This window comes from Vanessa cardui, chromosome 5, assembly GCF_905220365.1.
Source record: "Vanessa cardui chromosome 5, ilVanCard2.1, whole genome shotgun sequence".
Lineage (NCBI taxonomy): Eukaryota > Metazoa > Arthropoda > Insecta > Lepidoptera > Nymphalidae > Vanessa > Vanessa cardui.
Genome location: NC_061127.1, coordinates 2,841,305 through 2,853,488, shown reverse-complemented (window position 1 = coordinate 2,853,488; position 12,184 = coordinate 2,841,305). Strand labels below are relative to the sequence as shown.

Sequence of the window (12,184 nt, the reverse complement as noted above, 5' to 3'; positions counted from 1 at the left end):
GAAATCAAAAACATTGACGAAAATTACAAAGAGCGTTAAAATAATTTTATGAATATCGCTTAGCGGTATTTGGTTTACCACTTATCTATATCTTTCCAGCATTATTGATTGGTCATTCAAAAGAAGAAGACGGAGAATTGTTTCAGTAATCAACCCTTAATAACAGTTATAAGGATAGCTATGCGTCTAGACTAATGTTATAAAAAATATTAATTTATTTCTTTGTGTGTAGTAAGTAATATGGGGAACAAATTCAAATTCTAAAAAAATAATTATTGCTAGAAAGCTATATATACCTTTGTTAGAGGGTATATATTATTTATGACATGTAATTTCCTTTATTAATATATTGCACCCATGCGGACCGCTTGTATTTAATAATATAAAGTGATTTATTCCATATTGGTTAAACTTTACTACACCACAACATAAAGCACACTTACATACAGATATTATTTTATATTAAAACTAAAGAAGTAAAATTAAAATATTCGAAGTAAAACTTATTTCGAGCGTGATGACAGTAAAATATCAAATTCGAACTTTCGTTAACGTTTCAAAGGCAAATTTTGAGTGAAACGTTTGACACTTCTGACAAGTGCACGGAGATGCACGAGTTATAAATATACATGTACTTTAAATAAATATATACAAATATTGTTATGCATCTGAGATAAAACTTTATAACCAGGAACAGTACACTTCAAACTAATTGTAACCTCCAAATTGTACAACTATTTGAACAATTGTCAACAGTAATGTAACACGATGATACTGTTTCAACAATGAATAAAATATATAAAATGACATAATTCGATTCTAGCTCTCTCTCAATGCATTATAAAATTAAAGCTACAGCTCTTTAATGTAACACAGCTTTGCAAGGGTTACAGATCTTTGTAACGCGTTACCATATTTCGTGTTGAATTCACATATGGCTGAGTTTTATCCGATCCATGCCGTGCATGCATGGTTGCCTTGCGATATTTCATTCACCGTCGTGATGGGATGAATTATAAACTTAAACAATTCACTCGTGTCATCGTGAACCATCATAATGATGGTCCATGCATATCACAAATAATAATTAATTACATTAACTTCCAACTTAGTGAAGTATAAGGTTGTAAACAAAATCACCTTTATTTGTAGCGTCATGTTGGCAGAGTTACTGATGATCGCCAGCTTGCCAAAACACAGTGTGTTCAGTGAATACCACCGCATTCCCAAAACTAATAATAGTCACTATATATAGAAACACCTTATATCCGTTGCTATAAACAACACTTAAAAAACTTTTTCATACCGTAAAAAAAAAACATTAAAAGCAATAAAGTTAAAACTTCGATGATTGAAACAATAGGGTGCGTTGCAGTAAACTATATACGGCCGGAGGTTAAAGATGACCAAAATGTAATCGATGTCGTTACAAGTGATATTGTGAAGTACACGGTCGTGGACACACTGAGTAAAGTGACCGGCGCGCGCGGTCCCGTCGCCTCATTATTTAATAGTCAGATAAAAGATTATCTATTGAGTCGTCCTCGGTCAATACGACACTAAATTACGTATTTATGATTGAATGGCGAACTGGTGAGATGACAGCGGCAGCACACATACACACATACATACATACATGACGCGATTGATGAACGCAATTTTCGTCAAACCTCTTAAATTATAAATATTTTTATTTAAAAAAAATCTATAACATTCAGTGTCAATTTGTTAATTATTATAAGTACTAATAAAATAATAATAAAATAGTTTAATTTATTCCACAAAAATAAATTGCAACCAACAAATTTAGTAAATTAACTAATACTAGAATTCAATAAGTTTCGTAAAAAATATCGTTCTTCAAACACTTAAACCAAAACCAGAGGAACCGATAAAGTTACTGAAGCGTTTGGTTATAATAAAACTAACTCTTGCGAATGTTCTAGAAATAGTAATACTTGATAATATTAATTCGCTGTGATTAATCGTTTATATAATTGTCTTTATTTAAAGATATCGAATGGACTACGTTACACGACAGAGGTCCGTAACCGGCACACATTCTGATGATAAATGTCACTAACGAAGATAACATTTAATCATACTCTGTTAATAAAATCAATTATTTGAGGAAGTTGTCTTCAGTATATACGCCGCAAAAATTTATCAAAACATTTGTAAATGTTTATTTAACAATGGTACATATTTAAACATGTTCATTCGTTGGGTTATCATCTTTGTTTCATCTGCATCAGTTTAATGAAAAAAAAAACTCGTCTCATTTATATTAATGAATTTAATAGTCTCTTTTGTCTAAAGTTTACGGTCCGTTGAGTAGTCCCCGAGAAAGGTTACAACAGATTCTATCTTTTATTATGACAAAAGACCTTGCGTATTTATATTCAGATTTTAATATTTCTATTTGTTTTCAGAAACATTATAGTATGTTGTAGATGTATCGCAGAACAAAAGTTTTCGTAAATGCCTCAATCTATGCTAACGTTTAGCAAACGCTGGCTAGCGAAATCAAAGTCTGAGTTGATTTGGTAAATTATATTAGGTAGAAAGGATGATCATCACATAAGCACAGGTTTGTTTTATTTAGTATTGACGGACGAGCGTATGGATGCCGCAATAACACGTGGTCAGCAATATTCATAGACAGCAGCACCGTAAGATATTACCCAATCCTTACATCGCCTATGGATCACCAATCTTGGGAACTGAGATGTTATGACACTTGTGTTTGTAGGTTTGTTAGCTTACTCGCCCTTCAAATGCGAACACAACAATACTAGGTATTGCTATTTGGCGGTAAAATATATGATGAGTGGATGGAACCAAGTTCTATTACCAAATATATGTGTATTTACAAGAAACCGTGGCAAATCCTTTATTAGTTAAAGAACGTTCGAGAGAAATTACGAAACCTATAACTATTTTGATGATGGCATACCTTGGAGATGGGAGGATCGTCTGAAAGACATTTCAAATAAGATATTATTTTACGTACCTACCATATTATGAAACATTCTGCGGCCGATTTTTTTCAGGTCTGAGGTATTTATTTCCGATGCTGCAGATTACATATTATTGAATAAAGAATTTGACTTGGACATTACGTTCGCTTATATTTTGTTAGAATGTTTGAAAATATACATATATAGTCTGGTGCCATTAAGTTTAAAACATTTTTAAACTCAAATTATCATTAGTCTATTATCAAGCGGACACTAAACGTCAGCGGTTAAATAGACTTTAAGGCAAAGGTTATCTCAATATATCCCTGATTTCGGACCGAGCGAATAACTCTTGATAATTTAACCGACTTCAAAAAAGGGAAATACATTCATGACGCGATTAGAGAATATGCCTTCATTCTATTAAACTCACATCACACTTTACATATAATTGAAAATGATTTAAACCTTTTAAATTTTAAACTTAATTTAAAAAAAAATCTTTGTTTTCTATTCTTACTACAAAACGATTTAAAATCAGCGCCAGAGACTCGTGCAGAGTTAGGTAATTTTTGTATTCGATTATATAAATTAAGGACTTCAATTTATCACTATTTGTTATACACCTATTAGGATTCTGGCGAGTTTGAGGTACATAATTATGTACAATTCCCTCAAATAAAAACCCCAATTACCTTTTATCAGCGTACTTTGTGCTATTTATGGAGTCGGTTTATTTATTTTTTTCTTATCAAAATAAATAGCTCTTCTATAATAGCTATAATAAAAACACTCACTTGAATAATAATTTACAGACTCTCTCCGAATTGCTCTCATTTTATTAGTCATATTTAGTACAGGCAGTGTCATATAAACATTTATACTGATATTATAAACGTAAAAGCTGCCTGTCTGTCTGTCACTACCAAATTACATACTATCTTTCACTACCAAACCACTAAACCGGATTTGATGAAATTTGGTATGAAGCAAACTCGAGCTCCAAGAAGGGCCTACTTTTTCTGCCTAACATATGACCAAACCAAATCCTAAAACACGAGTGAAGTCACAGGCGAAAACTAGTACTTTATATAAGACGCTGAGTGTATAGTGTGAATAGGAATTAAATATCAATACTACTTTACCTACCTTACCACAATTATATTGTCTATCAATAAAAAAAGTCCTTTCTACATAAATGACTATTAAACGATATTGAAAACTCAAGTTTATACTAAAACGCTGTACGTGATTTTGGTTCCAATTCGCAATCGACGATAACCGAGGACGTGACTACAATAAATTTGAATTATTTTTATAAACATTTTTGGTTTAAGGGTAATCGTCAAACATTATATATAGAAAGTGCTCAAATACGATAAATTCACTGAACAATAAATGTTGAACGTAGTACGTATGTATTTAAACAACACAGTAGCAATGTAGTTCAAGATAATGGCAAAATTAGTAAGCACATATAAAAAAATTAATGCATTTAAATTTTTTAAAAAAACGATTACATCCGATGCTTCTAACCTCTTTTAAATTTTGGAAATTTAGCATCATAACTTCATGATATTTTAGGGTAACGTTATGGAGAACAAAAAGTTCCCTTATATATTTTTATGTAAACTGAAATTATTTTGGAATAAAGAAATATTATTCATAATTTACCATCAAAAATATAGCCTAGTTTTATTTTTGTTTGCCTTTAAATTATGTCCTGCTAAGAAACGTTTTTCCTATGTAGTTCATTAACAAACTTAACCTTGGCTCTTAAAGTTCCAATGTATGGTCGCTGGGGGGGTCGTTTAAGTGGCATTTACGTAACGGCATGGGAAGTCACTCGGAAAAGGTCAAGGTTTCAATGTGTAATTTTTCATTAGGGAAATATATTTTTTTTTTCATTAACCTGTATAAGTGAATAGTTGGCAAGGTAAGGTGTAGAATACACCTCGTTTACAATATATTCATGAGAATAACTTCCAATAAAAAGAGTCATATACACACGGCGAGTGACGAATCTCCTAATTTTCCACTCTCTTATCTTACGGGCGGAATCAATTGAGAATCAATCGCTTCGCTGATTGAAAAGAAACAAACAAAAGAATAAGATCGAATTGATAACCCCGTCATTTTATATGTCAGCTAATAATATCAATCAACTAATGTCAAAACTATTGAAATATTGTAATTCACAAAAAAAAATATGAGATGTGTCCTACAACCACAAACAATAACAGCCTGTCAATTTCTCATTACTGGGCTAAGGCCTCCTCTCCTTTTGAGGAGAAGATTTGGAACATATTCCACCACACTGTTCCATGCGAGTTGTTGGGATACACATGTGTTATCCTTCACCAACGAGCACGAGATGAATTATAAACACAAATTAAGCACATAAATATTCAGTGGTGTTTGAACCCGCAATCATTGTTTAAGATGCACGCGTTCTAACCATTGGTCTGTCCTGCGCGGTACTCGAAAACTTCATCAGAGCTCAACTTAGCTAGCCTAGTCATACCGCATTACTATGCTAATAACGGGGCTCTTACATTTCTTTATTTCTAGTTGCCCGTAAAGCTTTTACGTTCTTCTTTTTAAATGCTTACTATTTCATTAAAGTATAGCACGTCAATTACTTAGTTCGTGACCTAATTTTTTAACATTACACAAACGGTAGAGTTCTTACTCTGGCGAATGATGAAATGAAAATATCATTTTTTAATACGTCATACGACAGCGAGATGTGGTTTTATGAAGATAATATTAAGTTACCTAATGCGGTTACAGAAGCACTAGCAACTAAACTAAACATAATATAAGAAATTGAAACCATTTCTTGGAACATCAAAGATAAATTAAAGTTTCGCGCCTTAGAAGAAATAATACTTTATTTTTACACAATACCAACAAAATAATAGTACATAATGAAGCATATTTAATCACATAATAATTCTAAATATTTACTCTAACAATGCGTGTGATGAATCTAAAAAAAAAAACAATATTTTTATAAAGCAATAAGAACCTGTAATGAGAATGCTAGCACTGCTAATTTAAATAGATTACACTAAATGTTTGCCAGACAGTGCAATGAACTCTTTCATGAAAATTTAACAAAACAAAAGCATCACCAAACTCACTCAAGTGTATCATCTTATTTAGTTAAATACAACTTTGCACACAAATTTATTGATCAATGTCTGGACAGAATTATATCGATATATATGTTTTTCAAATTGAAACCCACGAGGTACACGCAAACCTCAAAATCTTTTATATTTTATTCGTTTGCTTTGCACCTAATACCTAATATTACAACCCGCTGCAGCTTGCTCAGGGTTAATGCACTATTTTTATAAGCACGTAAATTCACATGTATTTTAATGAAAAAACACTGAAAAGCCAGTTCTGCCTTATAAAATGTAATCGATTTTTTTTCGTACAGTTCTACGGTTTGACAAGAGGTATATAAATTTTAGCTTTAACTTTAACAATATATGGAAACCCTTTTTTATCAACCGCTATCCACGTTGTAGGAATTGTTTGTCAAGTGTTAGGTATAAAAAAACCTTCTTCGGATTTAAAGTTTGCCTCGTAGTAATTCCATAAAATTCGTTTCGCATTCGAATGAGAAACAGACGGCAGACATTTTTTTGGAATTTATATATTAGTATAGATTAATGTCAAGACAATAAAATTGTAAATTGTATAAAGACTTAGAACAATAAATGATTGTGATTTGAACAATCGCTTGACTCACGGAAAGCAATATTATATTTTTTAATGGGAAGAACTGCTTTATAAAAAAAAAAACAAAACGATACGATATCGGCACAATTGATCGGCACTGACGCCTTTCGAAATTAAATCTTAAGATATCGCAATGATACCTAATATAATTAGGCCATGCCCGATAGACAATCGGGCATCGCCACTAGTCCTTTCTTTCGCCTTGTTCGATCTATTTAATAATCAAGAAATCATGTATGTCTGAAATCAAGACCGAAGCGATATGTGGATATATCATAAGTGGCATATTAACACTAATTTATGCGAGCAATAAATACTTTAATTAACCGCAAAATAATGCGAATGCAAAGGTTTAGTGAAACAATTCTTAGTATAATGACTTTTAGTTGAAAGCAAAGGTTCAATTCAATTCAGTTTAATGGCTTTTAGTTGTTCCAAAGCAAATGTTTCATTCGTCTCATGACATATGTCAAACGCCAATACCGTTTTCATTTCGCGTCATACACGACATCCTAATCGAAGATGGAAAACAAACACGTGAATATCTATAATAACATATTCACCTCAACCTACAGACGTTGATATGACTGTCATGTGAGATACTCCTGACATTGGCTTCGTTCCAACGTGTAAATTTACGAATAATGTAAAATTAATTTTGTTTCCCCCACACTTACGTACGATATGCCATCGCCAACGCTATTTTTTCTTTTCATTCCCTTCACTATCGCATGATAGAGGAGTTTTAAACACGTTATCGATTCCGTAACTTTTTAAACTTCACTGATTATAAGTTAGCCATGGCTTTCACCAGAGCCATCGATTGAATTTATTTATCGTTTTAACTAGTTCTGTTATTGAGAAAGTGCACTTTTAATGGCATTCAAATGGTATCGTATAACTGAATTTTTACCCTAAAATATAACAGAGTATATAATGGAATATGTTACTGAATTTTAAAATACTTTTGGTGATAGACGATAGATGAAACTTTCGAGCAAGTCGGCCCTGAAAACGTTGTTATGTACTGAAAAATTTTTAAGACTTAAAGCTTAAATAAGTGAAAATAATTTGTCAGATACGGATCGTGATATAAGTCATCTACTACATTCACTTCATGCACGATGCACGAACAATAAGGTACGTCACACTCATTACCAAAGGAGAGCACTTAAGTAAATTGAAAATATACGTTTAGTTTAACTCGCCGTACGTTTTGTTAAACTCAGTTGCGACAATGAACTAGCATTCTGAACAAGTTTAAAATAACTTGACCTTAATTGATGACTGTTCCAGATCGTTCCTCGTTTCCAATAAACGAATAAGTTTAGAATATTTATGGACCAAAGCTGGTTTTTGACAACATATAATATTAAAAAAAAATTATGCTCAAACTCAAACAATTTTGTTCAATACAGAAGTATTACACTTTCTTATTGACGGATCTAATTTATATTATCGAGAAATGAAAGACACAATGTCTGTACTATGGATAATAATTCATGAATTTGAAAAAAAATATTGGCCATTTTCTATTTGGGACGATGTTAAAAAGGGTAGAAGTAACTATTTGTGTTGAGGAATTATTTTTGGCTGTCATACAGACACGCTAATATTGGACACCACTAAACGGATTTTCTTAAATTTTACAAGTTATTTATGACCATCATTTGTCGACGAATCTTACAAATAGATCAACGTGAAGCACCTTTAAGGTAGTTTTGTTTCAATGACGTTGGATGTCAGTGAAAAAAAAACTGTATTAAAGATAATTTTAAATTCGCCGCTCTGTGTCTGTGTGTACACTTTCAAAGACACTACGACGTCAGCCTTCATGCGTAATAAAATCCATCTTCAACATGGTTGAATTCGCTGGCACACAGGGTAGAAACATTAAACAGCTCGTTTTATTTAAAGATACTTAGGCCGTCAATTAGGTAAATAGATAATGATTAATTATTCATACTCATAACGATATAAACTTGGTGGATATCCATAATCAGAAATAGCTCTGACCTAAATAGCTGCGGAACTGTGGCGTGTACCAGACGCTCCAGACTGTGAACACCTGGCCAATCTGATAGGCATCATTATTGTGTTATTTCACTTTATTAAATAAATTTGCCAGTCAATGAAATCACCACGAAGTGCGTAATTTGTGGAACGTTTATTTCATAATTCGAAAGGGCATCGCTTTTAATATATTGGTATTGTATTATATCTATCATCTTATTAAATATTACCCTTTACATATTATAAGCAGTGCTGAATTTCAATTTTCGATTATTTGATATTATTTTCTAAGTTGTTGCTAGTCTGTTACGCTCATCTTTATTCTTTTGAACTCCAGAGTCTTGTTAATTTTCAAGAACTCATCGAAATAATCGATTTTCATAGCGCTACTGAATATTAATTTATTTGAGGAATAATCGAGATCACGAATCGGCAACGCTCATTAAATATTATTTAATTAAATTGTCTGACTTTAATATTTATCAAACGAAGGTCGAATATCGTCATACCTCATTACTATAGAAAACATTTTTCCTTTATTACCATGATTTCCTTGTATTTTTGCTAATGAAAAGATAATGACGCTTCTATATCATTTAACCGAATTCAAAAAAGGAGGTTATCAACTTTTTACATTCTCTACCTACTTCAGAACTCTGTTATTTATGAAGTTCACTTGATGGTAGGTCCCCTCTACAGTTAGTCCTACAATACTTTTGCGTTCTAATTTGAAGGGCGTATGAGCCAGTGTAACTTAAGGGACATAATATCTTAGATCCCAAGGTTAGATGCGCATCAGTTATGTTAGGAATTATTCAATTTCATACGACCCCAATGCCTTATAGTAAGTCGTGACCACTTACATTGAGGCCTATTTGCCAGTCATCCCGTTGTGAACATAATTGGGAAAATTGTTTAGGAGAGATACTTACTAAATAATCAAAAAATATTCATTTACATTTGAAGAACAAATTTTAAGCATTTCACATTTGCTACATCTAAAGATTATCTTCCAATCTATCTATTCGGCTTTTTCCTAAACCTATAAATTTGAGGACTACAAGGTTCTGCGTCCCTTTCTTGCGAACGTTCCTCAATTGACCTTTCATACCAATTGGCCCTAATTACTTGAGACATTCGACGACATATCTCACAATCGACTCGATCCATATAAGTATCTTCTGCTATTTATTACATCAAGAACTTTGATACGATCTATCCTTGGAACTCACATTGACTTTGTAAAGGGAATATAAAACCGTTACTTACAACTTTGTTTATGAACAAATATATTTACGTATACGAAAGTTAAATAACTTCACAAACTCTTTTATGTGACTTTGTAACAAAAAAATAAATTCCAAAATAATCGTCTGACACTCAATTGGAAGAGAATAGAAAATATGTATTATGCCTGTTTATGGAAAATATACATCAAATATATTGATCATAAAATTTGTAAGTCAATAATTACAACAAAATGTACTCAAAATAATATATTTAAATCAGATGCAGTTATAAACAGCCTTCTTCGGCTATTTCCATGCGTAAAATTTCACGATAATGGGTTGAAATGTGAAAGCAGATTAACTTGCTTTCTATTTATGTTAAGAGCAGCAATATACTCACATAATTAAAAACAACTATGATTTCATACAAAATAATGTGCGATGACATTACGATGACGATGATAATGATGTCCTCCTGTCAGATCAGTTAGATTACAGCAACGACAGCCATTTTCAATAGCGACTAATGCGCAGAACGTAGCATTATAATGCACTAATGGAACACAAGTGCAGTCCCTCATTAGGAAAGTTATTCGATGGAAAGGAAAATTCTGACACGACCGGAAAGAGTTTAATGAGCAGGGTCGACTGTTTTACGTACTTTCCAATGCACCGGAGCGTACATTGCCAAGTACCTACTGAAACATTAGTGATTGAAAACCTAATAATCATTCATAGATTCAGAGGATGACGTTGTTTGATACCCAGAGATATAACAAAATAATCAAAAAAATTTAGAATTCGAATTATTATGTACAATATATTCAAGTTCAAAGCGAACGAGTTAGCATTAACGAAAAAATTAAATTATGATTTTGTAAAACCAATTGAAGATTGTTTACAAGCGAAGCCATGCATAATACCCGGAATCCCATTACGATATTCAATCCTCCACTTTATCAGAAACACCTTGCTTCACATGACAATGTGTTTATCGTATGCCGTACAATGTTTATTTTCTTTCAAATAAATATATTACGTGCCAAAATTTTAACTGAAGCATTGACTATTGCACGTCAGTGAACACAGACAAAATTACTTCTGAAAACAAATCAATGTGTGAAAAATACACAATACTATATTTCTGATGATCAACGATTAATTAATATAAAAAATCTTGGACAATAGATCTATTATAATTTCCTTTGTTTCTAAATCTTTTTTTAAATGGTTTCCATACAAAACAACCTCGACAAATGACGCCTTTGAAAAGCGACATTGAAATTTATCCAAATCACGGCTAGAAATCGCTCCGACAGTAATATTACCCAATTAATTTTGCCTTTGGCCGCAGTTCTTTGATTGGCTGGTCAGCATTACTTTACAAAAATCAACTGAGTAAAATTACCGCCCAACGAACCAAGACTAATGCAAGTGATGTATCTTTTTAAATCTCGTATTCTTTCGTTATAATTAAATCGTTGTTCGTTTTAAAAAAGAAAAATGTGTCGGGGATTGATTTTTTTTAATTTTTAACATTTGATTATTATCAACATCACTTGCATGGAAAAAAATTGAAATAAAGAATTCCAAGCATTACTTATTCAAATTTTCCTTGAAATCCCTATCCAATTAGTTAGCCTATCTCTAAAGACACACAAACACTACTGGATTGTCACCAGTTTGTGAATATCTATATTAAATGATGACAGGAAAATTTCCTCTTACTTCATGGTGAAGCAGGAGCCGTAGGATTGCGGGATCAACCGCAGTGCGGATGCCGCATCGATCTCATGCCGTATCCCGGGAATAGGCTCGGCTTCTGAGTACGACTCGTTAACACTACGCAAAATGTCTCTGCAGGTTAAACTGCGGTAATAAAGATAATTATTACAACTGCAATAAAATTTACCTGGAGACGTTTTTACGTCTATTATTATTTATGAGTTATTTTAAAATATTATTGCCAAATGTTACATTTCATAAAACGCCAAATTTATATTTCTATAATCAATAAAACCAACATATACATAATTCAAGTAGGCTTTAACAAGCACTTGTGAGTCTTTATTTAATAACTATATTAGTAGTAAAGGTGCCACGGTAATCCGAAAGCGGATTCTACCGAGAAGAATCGGCAAGTAACTCAGTTGTTACTCTTTTTAATAATTTGTGCAATATACTCTTTTAAATGTTCTCTATCATTTTTGATTGTAGGTGCGAATT

The 12,184-nt window shown here is 32.2% G+C and overlaps 1 protein-coding gene across 2 annotated transcripts in view; it reads right to left on the bottom strand.

Moving 5' to 3' along the window:
- The window catches only part of LOC124529667 (monocarboxylate transporter 12-B-like), a 34,624-nt gene that overhangs the window by 16,572 nt on the left and 5,868 nt on the right, over window positions 1-12,184 (bottom strand). Inside the window, exon 1 of one of the 2 annotated variants that reach the window (XM_047103507.1) lies at window positions 1,141-1,489. The exons of the other annotated variant lie outside the window; for it this stretch is intronic. The gene's annotated coding sequence lies outside the window, so the exon portion shown is untranslated. Of the gene's footprint in view, window positions 1-1,140; window positions 1,490-12,184 lie in introns of those variants that run through there. 2 annotated transcript variants of the gene reach the window in all.